Source organism: Syngnathus leptorhynchus, chromosome 14, assembly GCF_054491065.1.
Source record: "Syngnathus leptorhynchus isolate UIUO chromosome 14, UIUO_Slep, whole genome shotgun sequence".
NCBI lineage: Eukaryota > Metazoa > Chordata > Actinopteri > Syngnathiformes > Syngnathidae > Syngnathus > Syngnathus leptorhynchus.
The window spans coordinates 5,189,907-5,201,334 of record NC_141208.1 but is presented as its reverse complement, the minus strand read 5'-3'; positions in this window follow the sequence as shown (position 1 = coordinate 5,201,334).

Below are 11,428 nucleotides of genomic sequence, written 5' to 3'. Positions count from 1 at the left end.
GGAGCGACTCCCAGACGGGGTCATTAGCGCAGCGGTGTCACCGGGCAGCAGATCACGGGCCAGAGAGGCGGCGAGAGAGGGGGACTCTTGGCACCGCGGTGGCTGCTGTGCGCTTTGACATTCAGGGCTGGCTGATCTATGGGGCTGGGGAGACAGTGCCCTTGCTCTGGGTCTCAGTGAGGGGAAGGTCCTGGCAACGTTACCCTTGCTCGCTTACTTTATCATAAAACTCAGGTCACGAGACACCGGACAGGCTCGTGTTTGCGTCACGACCTGAGCCGCAGAATTGGCCTTTTCAAGCAACAATATTTGTATTTATAAATACAGCAGATATACATACTATACTTGTTTCGATACTTAAAAGGAGTTCACGTAGTGCTGCTTGAGTATTCAGACTGTAAAGATGCTAACAGCAGTTTTCCTTTGCTAATCGAAGTCACTCTTGTCGCCATCTCAATCAACAAAGGCCGCCATAAAGCCAGTTGCTACTTTCATGCCAATTTAGCAACTTTTCCGACCCCTTTAAGCGACTATTACAAACAAGAGTAGCAATTTATATTCACAACCGATGGATAACCCGATTCTATGTATGCAAGAGGCACGTCCCCTCACAATGTGTCCTTCAATGTATCTCGCTCACAAACGTCAATGAAAACATAACCTCCTTTCTCGAGATCATTCCTAGTTAACAATATTGTTGTCTTCCTCACAAGTTGCTATTAAGCATGCACAAAGATGTGCGCTTGGCACACGGCGCCATGTAACCACAACGGGACAGATTCACGGCGCGATCAAAAATCATTCTGCTGGTTTTTATGTCCTCTTCTGAAATGGCTTTGACCTCCACTGCAAAATGGCCACCACATGCCAAGAAAGACAATCCCCCCCGGGGGGCCTTACTCGCAGTCCAGCATGGTCATAAAAGACAAAAAAGAAAAAAAATCTTCTTGGCAGCGTCACGTAAAGGCAACATTACCACACATTTAAAAAGTTTCTCATTACAAGATGAAAATAAGCTGCAATTGTGTTGATATAATTTTGTTGTAAGACTTTTTCTTTATCTTATGATATTTTTGAAGTAAAACTGTTTTATTGGTGTATTCGTCGTGATATTTAAACTCACTTCGGTTTCACTATTTCATGATGTTTTTTTTCTCTCGTTTCTTTTTTTCAGCGTTGTGGCTATGTAACGCGGGTTAGTTTGTGACTACTCCAGCCCCCCCACTAAAAAGCTGCTGTTGAGAGTAATGAGCAATAGCGCAAATGAGAGCGGCCATCTTCTCCTCCTCAGCAGCTCCAATTTACTCCAGCACATTATCCCTGGAAAAGCGGCAGCTGTGCCGGAACGTTCGCGCGAAGGCAAGTTGGATAACACGGGCCCGGAAGGATTAGGGTTGACTCTCGCTCCCGGGCGACACCACGCGCGCATTATTCATCCCGCTCTTCTCCTCCCCCTCCTCAGCCCTCTTCACCTTTTTCGCTCCCACCAGCCCACTGACTCGGAGTCTCCCCCGTGACTCCCCCCCGCTCGTCCCTGACAGTTGCATAAGCCCACAGAACCTCTCTCTGGACCGCGGTGGCCGGGACGGCGTTAATTAAAAGAAAAGGTTAACACACACGAGGCTGGCGGGAGGCACATTCCTGTAGGGGGGGCTCCCTTGGTGGAGCATCTGCTCGGTGCACCCCCCTCCCTCAGAGATTCCCTTCAGGAAATTTGTAGAACCCGAGGACATTTGCCAGGGTGATTGTGTCCGACAGGGACATAAAGGATGACCCTCAAACTAAAGAGACTGCAGCATGTGGTTCCACTCACCTGTCCGGCTCGGGCCTTCTTGGTTGGGAGCTGATTAGTGTGTCCCAGAGAAGGTCTCACCTCCCTAAACACCCCCCCCCACACACACACACACACATGCCTTCATTAAACAGTGGGACGTGTGCCAGCCTCCAAGTGTCATAAAGCAGAGGAGAAGCAGAAAGAAAGGCGAGCTTGAGTAAAGACAGCACCGGAAAAGGCACCAATATGGAGGAAGTTGCGGGCACGGCTGACGTCGCCACCTGCGCCGTTTGACGTACGGGATCATTAAATAATGATGAATTATCACTTCATTGGGCTGGAAAAAAAAAAATACATATTCACGCGGGGAAATTGTTGGCCTAGTTAGCCTGGTATATGCTCTCTGTTTGGCATCAGGTGGGACTTTGTGATGAATGGGTCACAAATAGCTGCGAGATTAAAGCACTGCACCCAATGAGAAACGCAAAATGATTTTCAGAGGAAAAATTCATATTTAGACGTTTGAGACACACATGATGTTTAAATATAAGTTGTGCTTGCAGACAAAAAAAAAGAATAATAATATCGTAATGGGGGTATTCACAAAATAGTGCCAAAATAATCAACATGGCAGGAAACGTCTTTTTTTTTTTAGATAAAATGTGATTTACATGAAAAAAAAAAGTCATTTACACACACACTCACACATTTTATGTAATAGATTCCGACTCCTCACTTTCAAGTCATTCCCATAAACACACGGATGCTTTTTAAGACAAACGAGAGGGAGTGAAAGACTTTCCTCCCCCGGACTAAACAATCAGAGATAATTAAACATCTATCCTCAAAGAAGTGCTCCCACTGGAAGGTTGTTTAGTTTAAGGATGTTCTCAGCGGCTTGACTCACAAGGGACCCCCCCCCCCCCCCTATTCGCCACATAGGAAGCTTTCTACCTCTAACAAGGCTTAATGTTCAAGTAACAGAGCGCCTGATGAAGTCTGACAACAAGTTTGTCTTTCCGAGTAGAAATCAACAATATGGAGTCAACATTTGTATTTACTGCACCTCTACTTGCTGCACAAACACGACTTGCCGGCAAGTCTTGAGAGAGTCGAGAAGGAGGAGGCGGCGCTCAAAAGCCTCGGGTCCCGTGCCATGTGACCTCCTTATTGTAACGAGAGCATTTCTCCTCAAAACTCTTGACTGCTGAGGAGGGGGAGGAGGAGGAAGAAGAAGAGGAAGGGAAGGAGGGGTATTCTTCAGAGGAGCTCTTGGAAAACTCTGTGTTGAAATCCCAGATGAAGTCCTGTCAGAGGGCTGACACGGAGCATCCGGGGAGCGCTGGAGTGGAGGGGGGAGGGGGGGGGGGGGCTTTGGTGCTCCGGGTCTGGACACTGGCCTAGTTTCACTCCGACCCTGCACCACAAAGCACTTGGAGTTGGCCCCACCTCATCTGTTCTTGACTGTCATCCTGACCTCATTGAACCAATCTTGTAATATTCCCCATCACTTTGGAGGTGACAACAAAACACAGAAGCCCCTCAGTAACCAAAGATATCCAATTCGGTTTGAAATGAAGATGACTTGACTTTCAAACTAATTTAGTTTCTCAACGGATGACAGAACAGTTCACTCCCGGCGCTATCAGAGCTAGCTTAAACTGAAAAAGTCTAGATGATTCCTCTTGCTCATCTGAAAAAAAGCATTCAAAGCTCTTCTGTCACATTCATGTCATGCCGTTAAATCGTCTCTGACGCAATATGTGCTTTTAGTGAAATGTCAGGATGGCGGGCGTAAATGCTGCTAGTTTATGTCTTGTAGCTAGTTTGATGTGTCGGCAATCCCTTTGCTAGCCCAATAACTGGCTCACCCCGACGCTGCTCTTTCATGCTGCCTCTTTTATTCTCATTCTTGGTGGGATTCCTCCAGAGGTACATGGTGTGCCTCTTAATTTCCCCTGGGAAGCGTGCGGGAAACAGACACAAGTGATTTTCCAGAGGATGAAAACATTGGAATAGGATATCTGCGGCACGTGTACTGTTGCCGGGTCAGATAAGCAGTTAAGCGGGCGGGTGCCGTAACTTGTCACGAGTCTGTGCTTTGCATCCGCTCTTAGCTTTCCTGTCTTTTGTCTTTCCAGGGAGTCAGCACATCTCCGCCGGAGAGAGAGAGAGCAAATGACAGAGCTGAGAGACCTCGGGGGAACCATGTGGCCCGACGGGTTTAGTTTGTACAACCGTCACATACCTGCAAGGAGGGGTGGGGGTGGGGGCGGGGGGCGGGGGGGCGGGGGGGGGGTGACGCAAGCGGCTGCTCCTCTGAGGAGCAAAAGTTTCTGCCATGTTTACTGTCGTGTTCTAAGGTACGGCAACATGGCTTCAAACACATCAAACGCGTCTACAGGAATACTGATATTGGGAATGCCGTAGGGAAACACACCAAAGGCACGAGGAAAAAAAAAAAAAAAAAAAGAAACAACACACACTCTCGTGCGTGCCCACGTCTGTGCCCCGAGCGTGCGGGAACCACACACAAAAGCATCCATAATTTAAAACAAGCATGTTTTTTTTTTGGTGCTAGCAAATAAATGTGAATGCTTTCGAGTTAGACATCATGTTCATCGAATAGGATTTTTATCCAGGTACGATGATCGAAGAAAATAGGCGGTGACTAAATTGTATCAAAGAAAACGGTCAATGTTGTAGATCTTGGATCTTGTTGCCATGGAAACAATGCTAACTATTGCATGGATGGCAAAGACTCTCAATGTGCTTTGTTCACAAACGTAATGGATGAAGATGTCAAACAAGGGCAACTCTGGCCAGCTTGATGTGAATGCCAATGTTTGACTGATTGGTTATCGAAAACTAATGAGTCTGTTTTAATAATCACAAGCGACTGTCGTCAAAAGATCTTCTCAAAAGTATGGAGGTGAACGGCTCACCTCTCAGCATCGACGTCTGTGAAGATGGCCGGACTTGATTTACGGAGCGCTGTCTACAGTAGATGGATTTTCCGAAGGCGGCGTTTGTTTGCCGCGCCTCCAAAGGCGGGAAGACGAGGCCGTGCGTCTCCGCCTCCGGTCCCGACTCGTGGGGACGTTGGACCGGATTAGACGGCTGACAGCTGGGCCACATCTCTGGAGGCCGTTGATGGGAGGGGCAACTCGCTGCTTGCTGGCCTGTGCACCAAGTGTCAATTTGAGCACGAAGGAAAGATGGAGCGAGCCGAGGAAGTGAGTAAGTGAGGGTCCGCTGGTGGTCCTGGGTGGGTTGATATCAGTGGTGCATGTACACCGTTAGGCATCAGGAAACACACAAAGCGCTTCTCCGAGCGTGTACGTCTTGACCTCTCTCCTGGTTTGGGCTGTGATGATAATAGTGAGCGCCGCATGCTATCGGGTCGGCATATTAAACAGGCGGCATTAGCTTTCCCATTAATTGTTCTACAATCATTTTTTTTTTTTTTCCTCGCCAAAATCAAAGCTTTTCAATAATGCAAAAAGAATAATAATAATAATTCTCACCTCGGGTGGTATCCTGTACAATTACGCGCAATCAAGGTAACAAACCTGCTCAAAAATCAAACACTCTGGTTTTACTTACTGGTTGATGGGAGACGTAATTAAATGTGACTTCTCTAAGTGGTGGAATTGTTTGACGGGCTGACGTTAACTTCCACCATTTGGATTGTGGCGTGCACAACAACAATTTACACGGGTAACATAACAGATGTTGAGAATGCCGCCTAATAAGTTTTCTTGTGTTTCCTACGTGGTGGTGAGGACGTGGGCCGCGGAGTGGACTTTATTAGCCCGCCATTTATTTTTATAAATGAGATGGGGCCGCACGTGGGGGTGGAGGCCAGTATGCAAATGAGGGCCCTCATTAAACAGCAGCCCCCCACCCTTCCCGCCTCTGTTGTTTGTGGTACATTAACGAGGCGCAAGCATCCGGGCTAACTAATGACAACGTAATGATCAGAGCCCTCGTGATAAAGTCATCACAAGCCTTGACATTTCCTCCTTTTTGATGTCATCCAACCCTCACGTCCCACACCAACACTCAAGTGATTGAGTCGAAAGACCTCCGCTGTTCTGTTCCCGCTGTCCCGATAATACGAGGTACACAGGTATGGGAATGACGGTTTAAGATTCCATTATTTTCCTTCATTCGTCACACGGTAAATCTAAAATCAATTTTGGTGCATTGTGGAAGGTGGAGATGTTTATTTTTTTGCAATTTCAAATGTTTTTGAGTCTCACTGTCGCATGGTGTTCCACAGAGTTCAATTTTAAGGCCCCTGCTGTTTTAATTGGATTTGCTACCCTTGGATTCGAACTTGAGAAAGCATGCCAGATGAAAGTCAGATCTCTTTAAGCAACAAGTACGCTTTCTCTGTAAGTCCTCTTGATCTATCTGGAGGAAATCTGAGACTCTTGAACCTCTGAAATCCCTCCAGAGCTGTAAATGTTCACCCTATTGATGTCCAGTCTGCAAATGACTTGCTAATTTAACGATGGGCGGGGTAAGTCAAAGTGGGGGTGGTCATTATTTAAGTGAGCTGAATACTGATGTCTCAATTTGACAAAAGGCTTGTTGAGAGACATTTTCAGAAACGGGCAGATTAAGATTTACATGGTTGTTTCATTTCACACTTGATGGGAAACCAAGCACTCCAGAGACCCAACTATTTATATATAAAAAAAAGTCAATTTTCCATAATATGTCCCTTACGAGTCTTATAGTAGCAAAAACACAATACCTCTCTATTCCCATAAAAAAAAAAAAAGGAAAAAAAAAGGAAAAACTGCAACCACAGCAGTTTTATTTTTGGGGTCTCTTAATTTTTCCTGATGAAGTTGGGACGCTGCCGGTGTGTGCGTAAAGATGTTTATCCGGACGGCTTTGGTGGAAATGAGGAGATTAACCCCACATAACTAGCAGACATCTTCCAGTTGATCTCAGCATCATTAGCGCGCATTAATAGCCCGTGAAATGTGTTTTTCGCCCCCTCCCCGGTATCATCTTAATTACATGACATCTGACTTGGCCATCTTAACGACGACTCTCTTTGCTTTGGGACTTGCGAGGTGCGTTTATTGTGTCTACGTAGACTTCCACACTTTATCCGAAAAGACTGTCTTCGGCCATTAGAGAGACAGATTGACACAAGTGTCGAATAAATCTTCATGGCAGTGAGTCAGAAATATAAATAGAGCAGCAAAGATAGATTTGTCTGCCGTGTTGATGAAGTTACCTTTGGGGGAGAGTCGGAGGTGTGTGTAGGGGGGGGGGGGAGGGCACACTACCTTTTTAGTAATGAGGACAACTGCAGACTGTGTGGTCTCCTCATAAAAAATGATAGGTTGGGAGGTATCCCACCGAAGGCCTTGCTAACTGTGGGCTTGATTTGGGGGAGAACCAGCCCCACCTGGTGGCTTCATGTGGAGAAGATGTGGGTTTTTTTTTCTCCTATCAGACACATCACACGCACGCATGCGCTCCACGCTTTTTTTCCTTCCTTCCTTTCTCCCTTCCTTTCTCCCTTCCTTTCTCCCTTCCTTCCTTCCTTCCTTCCTTCCTTCCTTCCTTCCTTCCTTCCTTCCTTCCTTCCTTCCTTCCTTCCTTCCTTCCTTCCTTCCTTCCTTCCTTCCTTCCTCTCTTTCTTTCTTGCTTGCTTTCTTGCTTTCTTTCTTGCTTTCTTTCTTTCCTCGTTTGAAAGCGAGGTCCAATTACAGCTCTATTGCTAATCAATGTGAGACATTAGGGCGTGTATAAATCACACTCGCCCGGGCGCCTGGTTAAGAGGGGGGTGCCACCGGGGACGTGTGAGCGAAGCAAACAATGTGACGCCCGGACTAAACAATGGAGACCCAAACACCATTATCACATCCACAAACCAAATTCATTAGACAGATCTGTTACGATTTAGTCGGGATGTTTGGCATTTTAATGGCGTAGATGGGGGAAAATATTTTTTTTTGCACTCAGCCTACTGAATACAAATGAAATGTTCCACATTCAAATGAAATGAGGAACCGCTTTGATTGCCGCTGAATGAAGTCGGCTGTGTTCACGCCCACCGAGCGCAGACCGCCCTTTCTTGAATACTCCGGCTTGCTCGCCTCCCTGAAATGAGTAATTAGCACAAAAACACAGCTCAAGCATATATTTTAGCCTTTGAGTCCATTATCTTAATGCTAACGGAGAATACAACGTATATATCACAAAGAGCAATTACTTCATATTAAACATACTCCTTTTTTTTGTGAATGCTGTTCCATTTATTTCTAACTGCTTTGCGTGTTGTGTTCTGTTCTCTCCAGCAGTATTTTGCAATCTAGGCCCAAGTGATTATTTGCTATTTACAGCGACTAAACAAGCAAAGAGCACCAGAGGTGTTTGTCAAATATCTGGGAGTAGCGAGGTTCCTGTGTACATTTTTAATTGAAGATGTCGTTATTGTGCCCCCGAAAAAGCCTCGCTTGCAAAGTTGCACACGCAAGGCGTTTGTAAAGCTCGCTCGCTACAGACAGGGACCATGTGAAGAAGACTCGCAGGCCCTTTGATGTCTTTGGGAAACGGGCATAATGCATGTGTAATTAATAAGCCATTTGCATATGATGAACTGGGGCACTTAGTCAATGTTCTTGGGATACAAATACCTGAGGAAAACAATAACAGCAGAGAACATTAAAAAAAAAAAATGGCAGGGGGGGGAGACAAATCTACAACCGGCTACGGATTAGAAATACATTAGTCGCTAATTATGTGCTAATTGGTAATATTTTACCAGGTGTTTGTACTTAACTGGTGGTAATGCCCTCTTGGAAGGAACGGAGCGCATCGCATCGCAGGTATCCTCCGTGGAATCTCTCGGCCCTTGGTGATTAGGATGCAGCCAGACAGCCATGATGATGCTCTCCAAAAAAGAAGGATGATCATGTTAATGATGGGGCTAATGCTAATGACAATGAGTTGGAGCATAATGACCTACCTCATTGGAATACTTTTGGGTTATACGTATATAAATATCCTTTTTTTTCCAGAAACACATATGGTTGAGTGTGAGAACACTCATTTTTAGATGTTCACGAATGAGATGTTTCGACACATCTTTTGGATTTTGAGGCAGCATGGAAACTGAAAACGTCACGTCTCTGGAGTCAGTCCACTTTGTAAGAGTGCTGACATGGACTAGTAAATGTAATGAGGAGGACACAAAAAGACAAGCATGTATCGTTTGGGAGTCGATTACAGATGCGGCAATAAAGTTCGCAACAACACAGCCCACGTCGACGCTTGTACATGTCCATGCGTAAACCATTTGGCATTTTATTTCATTCATTTTCATTTTTTTATTTTTTATGTCGGAGATTGTCGCTAGTTATCGTTATGACGACGATGCATAAAAAGCCTTTGGTGGTTTATGACAAGCTGTGTATTTTACGCTCCATATTGCACCCTTGTGAGTGTTTTCTTAATTGCATGTTCCTGTTGAATACACTTTATTTTCTACATCCTGTACAGCACTGGCATTTATGGGCCACTACATTAGGTACAGCAATCTAATGAAATGGGATTATAAGAGCTATGAATGGATGTTTTGGAGGTACACAATATGAGATGAACGAGTGTAAAATGTTAAATTGAAAAAGAAAACATCGAGTCGCTAAGTGAGGAAGCGCCGTTGAGATTTTTGTGTGATTTTGCCCCAGTTTGTCGTCAAAGGATTGCATCACCAACGTCTTTTACCTCTTGTGACTCAACCTTTCTTTTCTTTTTTCTTCCTGCAGCTCCCTCAGCATAGTTCGACCTTGACTGAGAGGCTTTTTTTTTTTTTTTTTTTACTTCCCTGAACATAAGCGTCGCACTTTCCCATAATCCTCTGGGAGCGCTGAGGTGAGAGCTGTGGCCCACTACAGCACTCCAAGTGGCTGGCAGCGGATCAAAAGCAAAGCAGGTTCTTGAGCTCATTCCAATTATAACGGCACACACTATCGGGTACAAATACAAACAGCACGTAAGCGATAGTGCCGGTGGCCTGCAGGAGGGCTGCCAAAGAGCAGGCGGCATGCTAATCAGGATACCTCTCGCCACGGGCTAGTCGGGGAATGGACTTCCATCTTGTCCATTCCCAGTCAGGCAGGGGGAAAAAAAAAAAAAGGGAGAAAATTCCCTATCGGGACAATCCAAGGACAAAATATAAAAGCAGCGCTTTTGCTCTTTGGGTTGAAATGAAGTAAAAAGTAAAGCACAAAAACACACCCCCTCCCTCCATCGTTTAGATAGCCCCCTCGGAGCTTGGCGGCTCTCCAGAGCCACGTCGGGGCAGTGGAGCAACAGCAGGAGCCTGAGAGAGAAGCACACATTGTGCACGGCAGGACCTCACCAGCGGAGGCCTGCAGGCACAACTCTCAAGGACGCGTAGAACTGGGGCAGAGAACTTCCAAGCTTCCAACTGGCAGGGTGGAACCACACTGTGTGTGTGTGTGGTGTACTGGCTAAAAGTTCCCTGGATTCATCCAGGAAACCATGAAACAAAACCAATCAATTCATTTTTGAGGACTTTTCGAAAGGATCCATTGCATTGATTGACCAAATAGGTTCCATCGCTAAATTATTTCTTTTGATGGATCCACTAAGCTTCTGATGATAGATGACCGAATGATAACATGACTGAATGTGATCGGAGCAGGTCGGTAGTTTGGTGGAGTGCATCAGGATCTCAAAAATGTGGTTTGTTGTTTTAAAACGGTACTGTGACACAGCCAGCAGCAGTTTACCGTGCCTGTCACATCAGGAAGCTAAAAAAAATAAAGGAACCACGCCGACGCGAGATGGACTACCCCCAACCAAACGTTAGCACATCGACCTGCGCCACCATCCTGGGCCTCTAATGGAAGCCCCGGGCATACAGACGCCTCCTCGGCTTGGACGCAGGCGTCAAGTAGCGCGCTCCTCATCACCGGACGCAGCGGGCCGCGCCGTCCTCTTTATCTCTCACTAGGACGGGCTTTTCGGGAACATTGCAGGCTCACGTGACCAAATAAGCGCCTTCTAATTTGCCGGCTCGGATTAAGGCTCCGCCGGACGCCCGAGAGAATCAATGGCTTTATTTCCCTAAAACACTGATGTGGCGAGAAGCAGCTCGCGGGGTGCTTTTAATGCCGCCGCAGTTCCAGTGGCGACCGGGCCGTATTGATTGCGCCCGGGCGCAGCTACGTGCATCTTGCGGGGATGGATCTATTTGTGGCGCTCTGGGCTGGGATAGGGGGGGCTCCGCCGGCGGGGCAGAGAGCTCGCTCGGCCAATGCCAAAAACATCACAACGGCCATGTTTACAGATTACCCAAAGGGAAAGTAAATTACAACAATTATGCAGGCTGCAGGAATACCGATAGAAGCGTAGCCGCTCGTTCACCCGGAGAATCGTCTTTGCCAGACCAGAACGAACACAAAAGAGCGCGCTCGATTTGATTTGATGGCTAAACCCTCAGCAAACGATGGGATTTAAACAAAAGGGGTGGGGGACATCACATGCATGCAAAACAAGTTGAGGTTGTCAGTTCCAAGAAATCTTTTTTGTCTGGCACATATCAAAGAGTGAATGGCGAATCATCGCTGTCGGAGCTTTCGAGACTTCGGGTCA